The sequence below is a fragment of the Furipterus horrens genome, unplaced genomic scaffold (genome assembly GCF_987537825.1).
Source record: "Furipterus horrens unplaced genomic scaffold, mFurHor1.1.pri manual_scaffold_12, whole genome shotgun sequence".
NCBI lineage: Eukaryota > Metazoa > Chordata > Mammalia > Chiroptera > Furipteridae > Furipterus > Furipterus horrens.
In genome coordinates this window covers 56761290-56775614 of record NW_028327182.1, presented here as the reverse complement: position 1 = coordinate 56775614, position 14325 = coordinate 56761290, and positions in this window count along the sequence as shown.

Below are 14325 nucleotides of genomic sequence, written 5' to 3'. Positions count from 1 at the left end.
CTCCAGGTTTTTAAGCCATAGGAGTGAAGCCAGTTTACAACTAATGATAACAGGTTTCCCTCACTGCCATTACCACAAATAGTATCTTATTTCAGCAAAATGGTGGCAATCAGCAGGAGATTCAACAATGCAGATTTTAAACAGAAAATTTAATTTTATATACAATTCACAGTTGTACATGGTGAGAAATGTTTTTCACCACATGAACTTTCAAGGACTCAGCTCTGAGCAAAGGAGTTTCAATTTATGTAACGCCTTTCTCAGCAAACAATGCCCCTAAACACTTCCTAGTAATATATGGCTTAAAATTACACAGGATATTTATTTGGAGCAATTAAAGGAAGTGGCGGCATTCCACATAAATCTGTTTTTAATGTAGACATTATTGGCCAAGATTTGAATGAGGAATCTTTCTCCCTAAGAGCAAGGCTGCACTGTGCTCTCTGCCCAGATTTGCTCCCTTGTAAGGCAACTTTCTGCTTGGGCTCATTTTGTTTCCCAGTTGACCTGTACACTCTGGGAAGAGAAGCCTACTGTGGCAGTGTTGACAGAGCCTTCACATGAAGGGCTCTGGGTCTGGCGGAGTTGACTGGCAGGATGGGCCCAGAAAGAATGGTGGGTACAGGGAAGAAAAGAGGGCCACCGGCTGTGCCATGGATAACTGAGAGGTGCCAGCCCTTGACTGATTTGCTGTATTTGAGCATGGGCTAGGTTCAAAGGGTGCAAGATTGCTTTCCCTGGTTGGGGGAAGTAGGACATGCTGCTCTGTGTGATGGTAAGGGAATATCATATACATACTTGGTAAGAGCAGATCACAGTGGGGACATAGAGACAGAGGTAGTCAGTGGGGGAGACTGAAGTGGAGAGAGAAGGCCAAGGCTAAGCTGCTCAGGGAAAAACTTTCTCAGTTAAAGAGTGGACAGGAACTCCTATTTGAGACGTCTATACTGAGGTCCATTTGGGAGGAGGTACTGAGAGTGACTCCAGAAGGAGAGATAAGTCAGCCCTGAATTAAGAGGAGATGGAAAAGGCAGACAGGAGGGTCCTGTCTGCCTAGTCTCGCCCTTGGTCCTTGCTAGAAGGCACCTCTCTGCTTATGGGAGCAATCAGCCTCTCCCAATGCCCCTATTGTGGTGGAGTCCCAGCCTGCACCTTGGGACCACTTCACTCCCTAGCCCTCACTCTTCCCACCCCTCCTGGCCTTCATCTCTTCCCAGGAGTCCAAGCTTATGTGACGTTGAGTTCATCAATAGTTAATGTTGAGTGCAGAACAATAGTGGCTTAAACAGGAGCAACCCGACCTGGGATAAAGTTATGAAGGCATTGTGCCTGGCTGGTAGGAGAGAGAGTGGGCCTAGGAATAATGGTATCTATCATTTATTGAGATCCTGCTCCAATGGGGTCCAGTTATGTATCATACATTTAATCTGTCACAATCAGAAAGGGAGGTCCTGTTTACTTAGAAGGAATTGGAGGCTCAGAGAGTGTTAAGTAACTTGCATACCTGAGGTCACAGAGTTAGCTAGTGGCCATGGGCTCACAAGAGAGGGCAAAGCAAAAGCCACCAACCACACTGTGTTCTGTCAGGAATGGGGGCTGGCACGGCATTTTTGGAGCTGGGCTTCAGTCATGGGAGAAGGGCAGTCACACAGTGGCTCTGGCAGCAGGGGGCTGAGAAAAACAACTCTGAGGTCCAGAAGGTAAGGTTTAGGCCAGAGACACCAACAGGCTCTGGTTAGCAGTCACTGCCTGGGGCCCTGTTTAGAAAGTAATTCCGAGTCCTTTTAGACTCAGTTAGAAAGGATACTGAAGATGATTAGCAGTCTGTCTTGAACCAGGAGTGGGAAATAGTGGTTATTAGAATGAATTTGCAATCTTCTTTTAGGTGGCTCTGAGAATATTTTCTTCTAGCCAGTTGCTTATTATGTTACACAGACAGATAGGACTCTAACCTTTCTTCCCTTATTAACCTGAGTCCACAGCTTTGGATTTGCATTTAGTCACAAGTCCTATCAGGGAAGAAGAATCAGGCATGCACAAAGAGAAAACCAAACAGAGAGTTCTTAACGATAATTTAAAATTCAAAGAACAGAGGAAAAATTCTTTATTTCATGTATATTTATATTTGGCACTATCCTGAGTGTATTACAAGATATTAACTCATATACTCTTCATAAAAACCCTATGAGATAGGTCCTAGTGTTATATGCATTTTTAGTGGGACAATGAAACTCAGAGAGGCTAAGCAACTTAGCCAAGGTCACACAGCTTTGTGAACTCAAGTGGTCTGATGCCAACGTTCACATGATTAAATTACAGTGAGCTGTCTCTCCATTGTGTACATATTTCTGTTTTGCTTTCCATGTGCTTTCTATGTTTCATGTTTGTTTTCCAGACCAGACTGTAACTTTGAAGGAAGGGATTATGTTTTATGACACATAAGAAGAGCTGAAACATGAATACTGACTATTAATGGTATGATTTAAGGAATGAATTGCCTTTATACTTGAGTCATTTTTTTATTTGTGTGTCTGGTTCTGCCACTAGAGTGAAGTTCTAGGAGTAGGAGTGAATTATATATTTCTGTATCCCCAGCATCTAATGTCAACATAGAGGAGAACATCTCTCATTTGTTCATTAATTCATTAACTGACTAATTTAACAGAAATTTATTAAGGACAAGCACAATGCTAAATGCCAGAAATGAACAAAGTATATAAACTTCCAGTCCCTGTGGTTGAATTCCAATCTCACAAAAATAGATATAGAAAAATGATGTTGACATTCTTTAAATTTCACTCATGTCTATTTTATAAAAACATTGAATACTAGATTATGAATTCCCTCCTTACCATACTATGTGATAAAATAGAGTTGCAATTCCTATTTTACTTACGAGGGACATTGGTTGCACATATTAAATCAAATATTTAAAGTTTAGAGAAAGCCCTTTTGGTATAGAACTGATGGAAGAGTTATTGGGCTCTCACAATACAACATAGGGCTGTTCCAGCACCTTTTGTTATATGAAAAGCTTCAAGCATTATTAAGTGATGACATATAGTACACTTGCCTGCTGGTATTTCTTTGAAGGCTTGCCTGTAGTGTGCTGCTTGAAAGTGGGAATGACTCCACAAAAGGCCGGGGAGCCACCCTCCTCCAAAACACCCTTCACAACAACTCCAGGTGTGTAAACAGAGCAGAAGGGACCCTCTGCCATGGAAGAAGGAATTTTCAGATTTGACAACTGGAGTATTTTATAGGATCTCTTCTTCTATCACTGAGGCAGTATCTCAAAAATTTCCTCAACTGCTTTTCTGATTCTCTGAGACTCTCCTTACATCAGAGATCCCTCCTTACAGAGAAGGAAAAGAGATCTCAAGAACCCACTGGGAGTGGGTGGCAGAGTAGGACTGGAACTCAGGTCACTTTCTTGTGAATCTTGGATCATTTTCTTGTGACAGCTGAGCCTGTCTCCCCAGTGAGGAAAATGGCTCACGGTGCCCATGTCAGAAAGAACCCTTTGGCAGCCTGTACCCATCCTGGCAGCAGGATGTTTGAGTTCATATGAAAACTGCCTTCTGGGGCCCCTCTATTCAGGGTGTTCTAGGTGTAATTAATCTTATAATGATCAGAAGCAGGGTTTCAACAAATTTTTATTTGTAATTAGCTTCACCCTCACTTACAAATATTTGTCATTTTATTTATTTATTTTTTGAGAGAGGGGAAGGGAAGGAGGAAGAGAAGGAGAGAAATGTTAATGCGAGAAAGAAGCATCGATCAACTGATTGTTGCCTCTCTACACATCTTGACCAGGGATTGAACCCACAACCCAGGCATGTATCCTGACTGGGAATCAAACTGGCAAACTTTCACTTTGCAGGATGACACCCAACCACCTGAGCCACACCAGTCAGAACTGACATATATTTAATAAAAAATTTGGAAATACAAAAATATAAAGGAAATAAAAATCACCCGTAGTCTTGTCATCCAAAAGCAGTAATTGCTATCTTTTAACGTATTTTCTTCTGATGTTGTTACTCCTTTTTAACATGCTTGTAATCACATTTTACTAATAATAGCAGCTAACATTTGTTGAGGGCCTACTATGTGACAGGTACTGTTCTTTATATATATTAACTTATGTAAATCTCATAACAATCCTATAAGGTAGGTACTATTATTACCCCGTTTCACAGATAATAAAACTGAGGTACAGGGAGGCTAGTACCTTACCCAAGGTTACTCAGCATATAAAGCAGTCTAGCTCCAGACTCTGCACATGCAGCTTGCTATGTGTTTTTGAACTTAACTTTATATTAAATGCATTTTCTTATTTTCTTCAGAAACACCATCTTTAATGGCTGCCTAAACCTACTTCTCTAATTTAAATGATGCAATTGTCAATCAAGTAGTGTTTGTGAATGAAACTATTTTTATATTTAGTATCACATAATTTCCTTAGGATAAATTCCTAGATCTAGATTTAAAAGGTACAAGAAAAAATCAATAAATGTGTTGATACACATTGCCAAATATTTTTAAAGAGGATTGCACCAGGCCACACTGCCACTGGCCCTTGGAGGATATCACTTGAGAAGTGATCAATAAATTTGATAGGCAAAAAAAACTTACTCTTTTCAGCGGGTCTCCTTGCCATTATAATACTTTTAACTTATTTTTTTTTGTTATTGATTGATTTTAGAGAGAGAAAGGGGGAGAGAGAAATATCAATTTGTTGTTTAATTTATTTATGCACTTCTTTTAAAACTTATTTATTTATTTATTATCCTCACCCAAATATATGTTTATTGATTTGAGAGAGAGAGATGAAGAGGGGGGAGAGAAACATCTGTGTAAGAGAGAAACATCAATTGGTTGTCCTCCGTATGTGCCCTGACTTGGGACTGAACACACAGCCTTTTGGTGTACAGGGATGACGCTCCAGCCAACTGAGCCACCTGGCCAGGGCTCATTGGCTGAATCTTGTAGGTGCCCTGACCAGGGATCGAACCCATAACCTTAGTGTAGTGGGTCAATGCTTTAACCAACTGAGCTACTGGTCCAGGGCAAAAACTTAAAACTTTTTGTAAATATTCATTTTTTATGGCTGCATAAGAATCTACCTCTAGGATACTTTTAAACTTCTCTCTTTTTGTTCCTTTGTTTGGTCTCAGACCTGGAGCTAGATTCTTAGTTACTTTGCATGTTTGTTGTAAAGGATAATGAAGAATAATTAGAAAAGAGCTGGGGGAAGGGGAGAGCCAGAATAATAATGTCTTTACTATCCATCCTACTTTCACTTCTGATGGAACTACTGGAAGTTGAGGCACCTCCAGGGGTGGTACCTTCTTAACCCATCACTAATACAGTGGCATAATTTATCACAGGCACATAATAGAAGCTTCATAAATATCTGCTGGAGAAGTGAATGAGTGAATGTATTCTGTGTAGATCTGCCATATGGTAACCTACCATCTAATAGTAACTCTATAGCTTTAATCATTGCATCTCAGTTCCTTGGTTAAAAAAAAAAAAAGTTTGCATCTGTAATTCCAGGTCCAGGCCTTATAAGGATCCTAGAGGAATGGCTAACCAGAGGTTTTATAGCCCAAGGCAAATAATTGAGATCAAAGCTTCCTGGATCTCGCAGGGGAAATCCTGGCCTGAGAGGACCATGTCCTCATGTGGAAAAGACTGCAGTTCTCTTTCCCTTGGTGACCTGCAAGCACGCCATCCCTGATGGAGAAAGGGGAGAAGGAGGCAGATTAGGGGGAGCAGAAAAGGTGAGGAAGGTGCTGTTCTGCTGTTCTGAGTGGAGACAGGTTGAAGGTAAGTGTTCACAAAGATGGCTCAGGGGCCTGCTGATCCCCCAGCTGAGTTTTCTTACTAGAAGGAGCCCTTGCTTATCATCGCCTCTCTGGCACTCTTGAAGCCAGCAGAGATGATGGCTAAGCTCACTCTTGTCTTCCTGGGACCCCGTGACTCACTCAGATGAGTTGTTACTTGACTGACATTTTTTGCCTCTATTACTTAAAAATTAAATTTATTTGGGTGAATTGGTAAATAAGATTATATAGGTTTCAAGTGTACGGTTCTATGATATATCATTTGTATATTGCATTTTGTGCCCACCACCCAAAATGAAATTGTCTTCTGTCACCATATATTTGATCTTTGCCTCCATTTTTATAAAAACTGTACAATGTAAAGCTTTACAGTTCAGGTATTTAGAGTTCTTCAGATGACACTGGGACAAATACTGTTTTCTCCCTATATATTTTACGGATATGTAAGAAAAAAATGCAAAGAATATTAATCATGATGCATGATGCTGCCAGTGAAGAGGTTAAACTTTAAAGTGAAATTTATAGGAAGACAACCATCCATACAAGTGTACCTTATTTTAAAAATTAAATGTGAAACAATTTCAAGGTTATGGCTATTGCAATCTTTTCTGTGATCAGTCAGGGATGTGAATGTGTGTAAAATTAGAAAGCATGTCATGTGGCAGGAATCAATCAACTGTTTTACAATTCATGTGGCCCAAAATATAATTATGAAAACTTACTTATTTTAAGTTTGCTTTTTAAAGTTTAGCATAGCCAGGACTTCCCAAATCTTGTTATAATTCCATACCTTAGACTTCTAATGTAAGGGCCACACTTAATCTTTCAGGGTTTTGTTTGGTTGTTTCACTTTTTAACTGCAAAATGACAGGTCAGACTTATTTAATAAGTCTTGGTGGGGTCCAGACACTGGTGTTTACTTAATGCACAGGTAATTCTAATATGCAACCAATGTCCAGAATCATTGACTGGTGCCAAAATGGTGATTTCTATTACTTTAAAATTTAAATCAAAGTAAATAAGAAAATTATATTCACCTAAATCTGATTTTGCTCTAAAACATCTTCCTAAACTCAGAGATCTCAAAAGTTCTAAAATGAAACTTATTTCATAAATGACCCAACCTCCATGAAGTATTTTGGGTAGACTTATGAATTTGGAAATTTAATGTTTGTCCCACATTTCAGTATTCCTAACTGAGTTTTAAATCAATTAGTAAAAAGGTATTTTTCACCTTTGAGAGTCAAGATGTGGTCAAAGTTTTTGATTTCCAAGTGGAAATTAAAAGAATCAAATGAAAATGTGTATGGATAAAGATAGATGAGAAATAAAGATATTGAATCTTTGCTGTTAGCTTGGGATGACAACTCCTTGTGTATGTGTGTGTATTTGTATATGTTCAGCCTGTGCTGGGGTTCAGGAGAAGCAGTTGATGTTGGGGGGTGGGTGTATGTCATAGGAACTATAGGGAGAGATGGTGGCAGACTGCAGCCATGGAACCAGCATGCAACTGATTTCAAGGCAATGTCCACCTAAGAACCCTTTTTCTTGAAGACTATGTCACCAACAACTTTTTAAAAAATGTAATTAAACTGGAGATGGTTTTTATTTTCTTGTTATGAAACCTAGGTGTCCACACTAAGGACTCAAGTCTACTCAGTAAGAGTATCTCTGGCAAAGAGATGCTGAGGTTGTAACCTCTCCATGAATAATCTGAAAACAGAAAGATTCATGTTTGACATTTAGATTAGAAATACAAGTGAAAGAAGTAACATTACTATCAGAAGTGTACATTTCTAAAGATATTCATTTGAAAGTTAAAAAAAAAAAGAAAGAAGTCAGGCTCATGCCCTTGGGCTTCTGAGAGTTATGTACAAAATAGAATAATTAAATTAAGTCCAGCAGTTAAAAATCCTCATAAAAAGAAAAAGCTGGAGTGCTTCCCAATGGGAAATGCTTGACTTAAAAGAAAGGTTTTACTCTGTGGCCCGAAGGTCAACAAACTGGGACTCTGTGGGAGTGTATAAAGTTTCTTAAAGGGGTTCTTCAGTCTTTGTTTTGTTGAAAGTAAATAAAAGAGTAAAAGTTTTGAAACTTCAAAAAATGAAGATGTAGTCTTAAAATCATCACAATTTTTATAAATGCAGCACTGGAGGCTGTGAAAACATGCTTTCTTTTCTGAGTACTAATTTAACACATATGCTTCTTGAGAAGGAAGAAAAAAGGCCAATAGCACCATTGAATAAGTCATTTTAAATATTCTCATGTTCAGAGGTCCTGCATGCAAATTTGTGACCCATTCATTTGCTACTTATTTTGAAAATATTTACCTTAAATATTCTCATAAATATATTTCACAATTTAAAATTCCTTAGATGACACAAAGACTGAACACTTTTAAAAAGGTTTTTTTCTTTTTACAAAGCAAGGTTGTAAAAAATGATTTTTTCTGGAGGGGGTTATATCCTTAGTAATCTAAAATGGAATATTTGCCATAATTTGAAAATATCTGGCAGCATAATAAAATATTTTTACTAAAACATAAAGAACCAATACTGACTTGACAGATTCTTTTCTTTTTTATTGCTTAAACAGAATCTGAATGTTGGCTGTGCATTAAGACAGCATGGACAAATGTAGGACATTAGGCTTTGGCAGTAATATTTAATTTGCTGAATAATTGACAGCCTCACTGACATTTCTACTTTGATTCTCAAAGTACAACATGAGCCATCCTCTGCACGCAGGCTCTATGCAGTAAAATGGGCTAATAGACTTTCTGTGCCATGTTCACAGTAAGTGAGGGACTATGGAGCATTCAGCAAGCAGCTTAAGACACTAGATTTACTTCCAAAATATGGACAGAGGATTAGAGAAAAATGTGTATTTTACAGAAAAAAGAACTACAGAATTTAAGAAGAAGTTTGCTTTCCTTCCTGCATTTGTTAATTATGCTTTTGGAATTGTGAGGAGAGGGAAGAAGGTAGAATAATACGAACCAGGAAGAGGGAAATGGAAGCAGACCACAGCAGACAGAGGAGGAAACAGAATGAGCAATGATACATAGAATGATCAAGGCCATGGAGGATGGGCCACAGGAATGAGACCAGAGCTGAGAGGAGGCCCAGAGAGCAAACACAGCTTGGTGAGGTCACCCTCTGTCCTTGAGGTCTAGGTCCTGTTCCTTCATTCCTCTACTGGGACTCCTTTCCTTAGACCATCCAACACATTCTCCAACCATAGACAAGTCTCCAGTGGACAATTCTGTAATATGTTTGAGGAACTGTTCAGTATGGGGGGGGATCAGGCCCTATGGGGCCAGGGGCCTGAGCAAGCCTGCTTCAGGGTGGTATTTGCCTGGTGGAACTTCCTAGATGTGTTTGATGTGTAGTCGTTTGAATTGTGATGAACTCAAATATCTTTGCTTGGATTAGGCACTGTCTCTGAGGGAGCCAGTTTGAAAAACAGGCTTTAGCTAATTTTCTCATTGTTTCAAAAATGCTCATTTGGAGGTACCTTAGTGGGGAACTTAATGTGAAACGGTAAATCTAAGCCGTTCTTGAGTGTGAAGCTGTATGGTTTAGTGGTTTAATTTTGAGATTTTAGCTGTAGACTTGGTTTTGACAGCTGAGCGACCTTGAGCAAGTCCACTACAAGGGCCAATATTCGCACAAGTCCAGGAGGAACTTTCACATTGGATTTTTCCTCTATGTGAATGGCGCCCCCTTCAGTCAGAAATAAGTACTGCATAATCCTCCAGGGCTTCAGTGTCTGTCTACAAAATCATGGGATTGGACAAAATGGTAACATGAGTTTCTAGTCAGAACTGCTCCATAGTGAGAGAAATTTCCATAGTTCAGGGATGAGACTAGGAGACTTTGAACAACAACAAAAGAGCCACAAAGCTCCCCTAGAAAGCACATGGCTCTCAATAACCAGTATGTCCAGGGATTGGTCCCACCAAGATGATTTCCTGGGAGAAGTTATCCTTTACCTACCAATAAAAGTGAACGAGAAAATGGAGTTCACTTAATATAAATTCACTTCCCAGCCAACTTTGCTACAGTGGGATTCCCATCCTGGACTGTAGCACAGCTCTAGAGCCCAAACGGAAATCATTTGACCTTTACTGAATGCATGCTATAATGCTAGGTGCTATTTATTTATTTATTTAAAATTTTAAATTTATTTTAGAGAGAGGGAGAAGGAGAGAGAAACACAGATTTGCTGTTCTACTTATTTATGCATTCATTGATTGCTTCTTGTATGTGCCCTTATTGGAGATCGAACACTCAACCTTGGCTTATTGGGATGACACTTTAAGCAATCAAGCTACTCAGCCAAGGCCTATTTATTTTTATTTTTCACCAGTGGTTTTTTAAAAAGTACTATGTTTATTTATTTATTTATAGTTTTCATTTATCTTTTTTTGACAGCTCTTCTTTTTTAAAGACTCTTTTTTAAAATTTCGGAAAAATATACATAAACATAAGATTCACCAGATTTGGCTGCCTTGAAAAGTGTGAGACCTTGGCCTAGGCAGCTGTCTGCAGCTGAGGCAGGTGCACTGCCCCAGCCAGCATGTGAGGCTCTCCAGGGACAATTGGGATGGTAAATTTTTGTGTCCATTGTTTTATCAGAGCAACTCTTCATTAGGTAATATTCTTATAATTGAGGAAACCGATGCTCAGAGAGAATAAATGACTTTTCTGAATAAAACAAAACCTGTTAATTATAAAGCCAGACTCAAAACTGAAGTGTCTGCTAGAGGAAAGATTCAGTTCCTAATTTAATGAACACTTTTATTGAGCTCTTGCTGAGGGTAGGAGATGAGCACAAGAGGGATCCAGAGATGCATGGCTATGCCCAATATTCAGAGCATTCCCACCATTTGGGGGACACAAACACACACACACACACACACACACACACACACACAGAGAGAGAGAGAAAAAGTGCTACAACAGAAATATGATCCAGCCCTGGCCGGGTAATTCAGTTGTTTAGAATGTTGCTCTCATATGCCAAGGTTGTGGGTTCCATCCCTGGTCAGGGCACGTGCAATACAAGAATCAACCAATGAATGTGAATCAACAAATGAATGCATAAACAAGAGAACCACAAATCTTTCTCTCGCTCTATTAATAGGTAAACAAACAAACAAAAAAAAACCAAAAAGAAAAAAAAAGAAAAGGGAGGACCTGTAAGTTTCTCTGGGGAGTTGGGGAGACTTCACAGAAAGACCTTCAAGTTGTGTCTTGAAGATGGTTAGGAGTTTGTCGCCAGGTGAAGAGGGAGGGATTGGTTACTTCTTAGACAAAGGTTTCGTAAAGGAGGTTCAGGCACTGCAGCTATAGTCGGGGGAGCCCTTTGAGAGAGGCAAAGTGTCACTGGTGTGGAAATGCCAGTGGGGTTCCCAGTGGCCAGAGCTCCCTCACACCACTCTGGAAGAAGCATCACAGAGCTCCTCTGGAAACTGCTGCAGAAATTCCAGTTTCTGGAAATCCAGTGGAGGAAACAGACGTGCTCCTTTCCTCATTTGGGAGTTTGGGTCATTAACACAGTTTTCACAGGGAATCTAAGCCAGAAGTTCATGATTGTTTTTATGTTCTTCCTTCCATGGAACTCAAAAGAGCCCATTAAAAAAAAAAGTTAAGCCAGATGCCTAGAGTGTGTAGTCTGAAGGAACTATGCACCACAAAGCTATCTGAAATGGAATGTTCATTTTTCTCTTGACTCTTTTACTGTGTATGAATAACTAATGCAATTTGATTAATTATTTAAAAGCAAAACAAAATCCAGCCAAACCAGCTATTTGGCATTGTGTAGACAAAAAATCTGGTTCCTTTTCATTTAATTTCTCCCTAAATTTTAGCTAGACATTTTAACATCAGGTGATAGTCAGTGTTTAGTCTCCTTTGTTTTCATAACTTTCTTATTTTTGTAATGAAGGGCATCTCTGTAGTTCCTTCTAGGGCTTAGACTACTAATTTCTGGGATCATGTTAAGTTTTCTATAGGTTTACATGTTGCACACACATTATGAGAGAGAAGTTGATTTTGACCAATGGAGAAATCAACATAGTTACAAGATTCCCCCTCCAACAGGTAGGTGAGGTGACTTGGGAGTGGATTTTTCTACTCTATATGGCAATAGAAAACTTTGTCTTTGACTTCAGGTTCAGCAGTTGTATTCTGGAAGTGTGGTCCCCTCTGTTCTTCCTGAATGGTCTGATTCCACAATAAGAGCTCTCATTGGAGAAAAGCATCTTGAGTTAGCTAAATTCTGCCCTAAGCCTGAGCACAGCTTTGCAGTTCCCTTTGTAAGGCTAAGGGGAGAAGGGGCCAGGACCCAGAGTGTTTGTTTCCTCAGCAAGGCTGAGGGGCTGTTTACAAATACACAGGTCTGACTTCACTCCTCAGACTTCAGGCTGCAGGACTGCAGCTTGGCTGAGCTACTATGGACCAGAATAACAGAGAAGGAGATGAAATAGGTGAAAAAGTGACTGGTTTCCCAAGCATATGGTGTGTAATTTTTAAAACATGTTAAATCGTTAATTCATATCTCTTGTTATTATCACTACTGTAGCCAATGGCACTTCTATGGCTTTGGCATCTGACGGTATTTTACTTATTTGCTCCTCTTTGACTTCACATAAGGGCATCTTAATTTTAAAAATGCATCTGGAACCAGTCCTACATTTCCAGAGTAGCTACCTCACATCCAGTCGAGCTCAACAAATGTTTGTTGAATGAATAAACAAACGAATAAAGTGATTCCCTTGAAAAAGTTTAGAGAAATCTTTACTTTCAGCAAATTGATTTAAAAAGAAACAAACTCAGGATCATCACCTAAAGTATACTCTATGCATTTCAAAGAAAAATCAGCAAAGTTGATTTTAGAGTTTTTCTAAAGACCCTCTCAAACCAAACAGCTATCTGAAATGAAATACTCATTTTTCTTTCGATTCTAATACCATATTTGAATAACGTGGGCAATTCAACTCAGTGACTGAAAAGCAAGGGGACCCAGATCCCCCTTAAGTCCCTCAGGCCATGAATCCCATGGATCCGGCTTTGAGCTGGATATATTAAGGGCGCGGGTCTCCAGTCAAGGAGACCAGGACCCGGTAGATGCGACTGCCCCTTTCAGGGCCCCTAGGTTCTCGTCTTTGCGACTGGTCCAGGCACCGACTTGGGGGCTGTTGAGACACAGGGGACGGCCGGTCGTCAGGGTGGGCGCAAGGGCCCCGCGCAGGTGTCGGGCCTGTGCGCAGGGTGAGCCGGGGGTGCTCGGGACCTGGGAAACCCAAAATGGACGTTATTGTTACACTGTAACGAGTCTGATTAACATGCTCCTGACACTTTCTCTTAGTTTCTTGGGCTCCTAGCAACAGTGCACAAAGGCGAGGGATTGCCCGGTGTTCCGCGGGGACACGGGGCGGCCTTTGATCTGTCACCATTACATCTGGCTCCGGGCGGCCCTTGGCGGACTAGCGGGGCCGCAGTCTCGGCCACTGAGTCTTCCGTCCCTCAGCGCCCCGACGGCCGCAGCGACCGCCGCGGACGGTGCCTGCACAGCCTACTGTTCTCCGCGTCAGTGAGCCCAAGACCTCGGGCCCCCGAGAGCGCGCGGCGGGCCAGGGACGCGGACTTGGCGTGTCCCGGCTTCGAGGGGTACGTCCTTCAGCTCGCCGGGCCCTTTCTGTTGGAAGCAGCAAACAGTAGAACTTTAAAGGGGGGAGGGGGCAGTAAAATTTAAAAAAGTTAAGAACGCGAGCGACAAACAAATCCAAAAAGATTCTGTAAAATTTAAAAAAAAAAAAAAAAATGTGTAGACTCAGCCCCCTGAGCTGAAAGTGGGTTCGATCGGCAGCAAACTACGACCGCAGAAGGCGCTAACGATGTTTTCGGTTCCTTCCTACACAGCCCCTTTCTTCATGTCCTGGGCAATTCTTATTGATTCGGGAGGAAATATACAGCCAAATAATTGCTAGAATGTAAACAAACTTTCAACAACAACAAAAATCACCCGTCGCAGAACAGCAAAAAAGCTGCCTGGTCCCTCCGCGCAAGATTTCAGGTACTAAGTTAGGTATTTGAAAGTAATTTATTTTCCATTTTGTTCGTTCTCTTACAACCCCAGGCCCACCCCGATTTAAAATACAGCGCGGGAAGAATGACTAAGGTTTTTACATTTAAATGTTGAGATTAGCTAATTACTTTCCCCCTAAACTGCACACGAAAACCTCTCGGAGTGGGTGGGGAAAGGGTCCCTGGGCTGGCTGGGAGAACAGTGTTCCTGAGCCTGGGGTCCAAGCTCTGCAGCTACAGACCCGTTCGGAAACCCTCGCCAGCATTAATGTGTATGAGATGCTGCAGATAATCTTATAACCTGTTTCGTACCATCGTTTTCCAAGTACTAGAGGTAAAAATAAAAATGTACGACGTTTAGCTTTCCAAGATAAATGAAA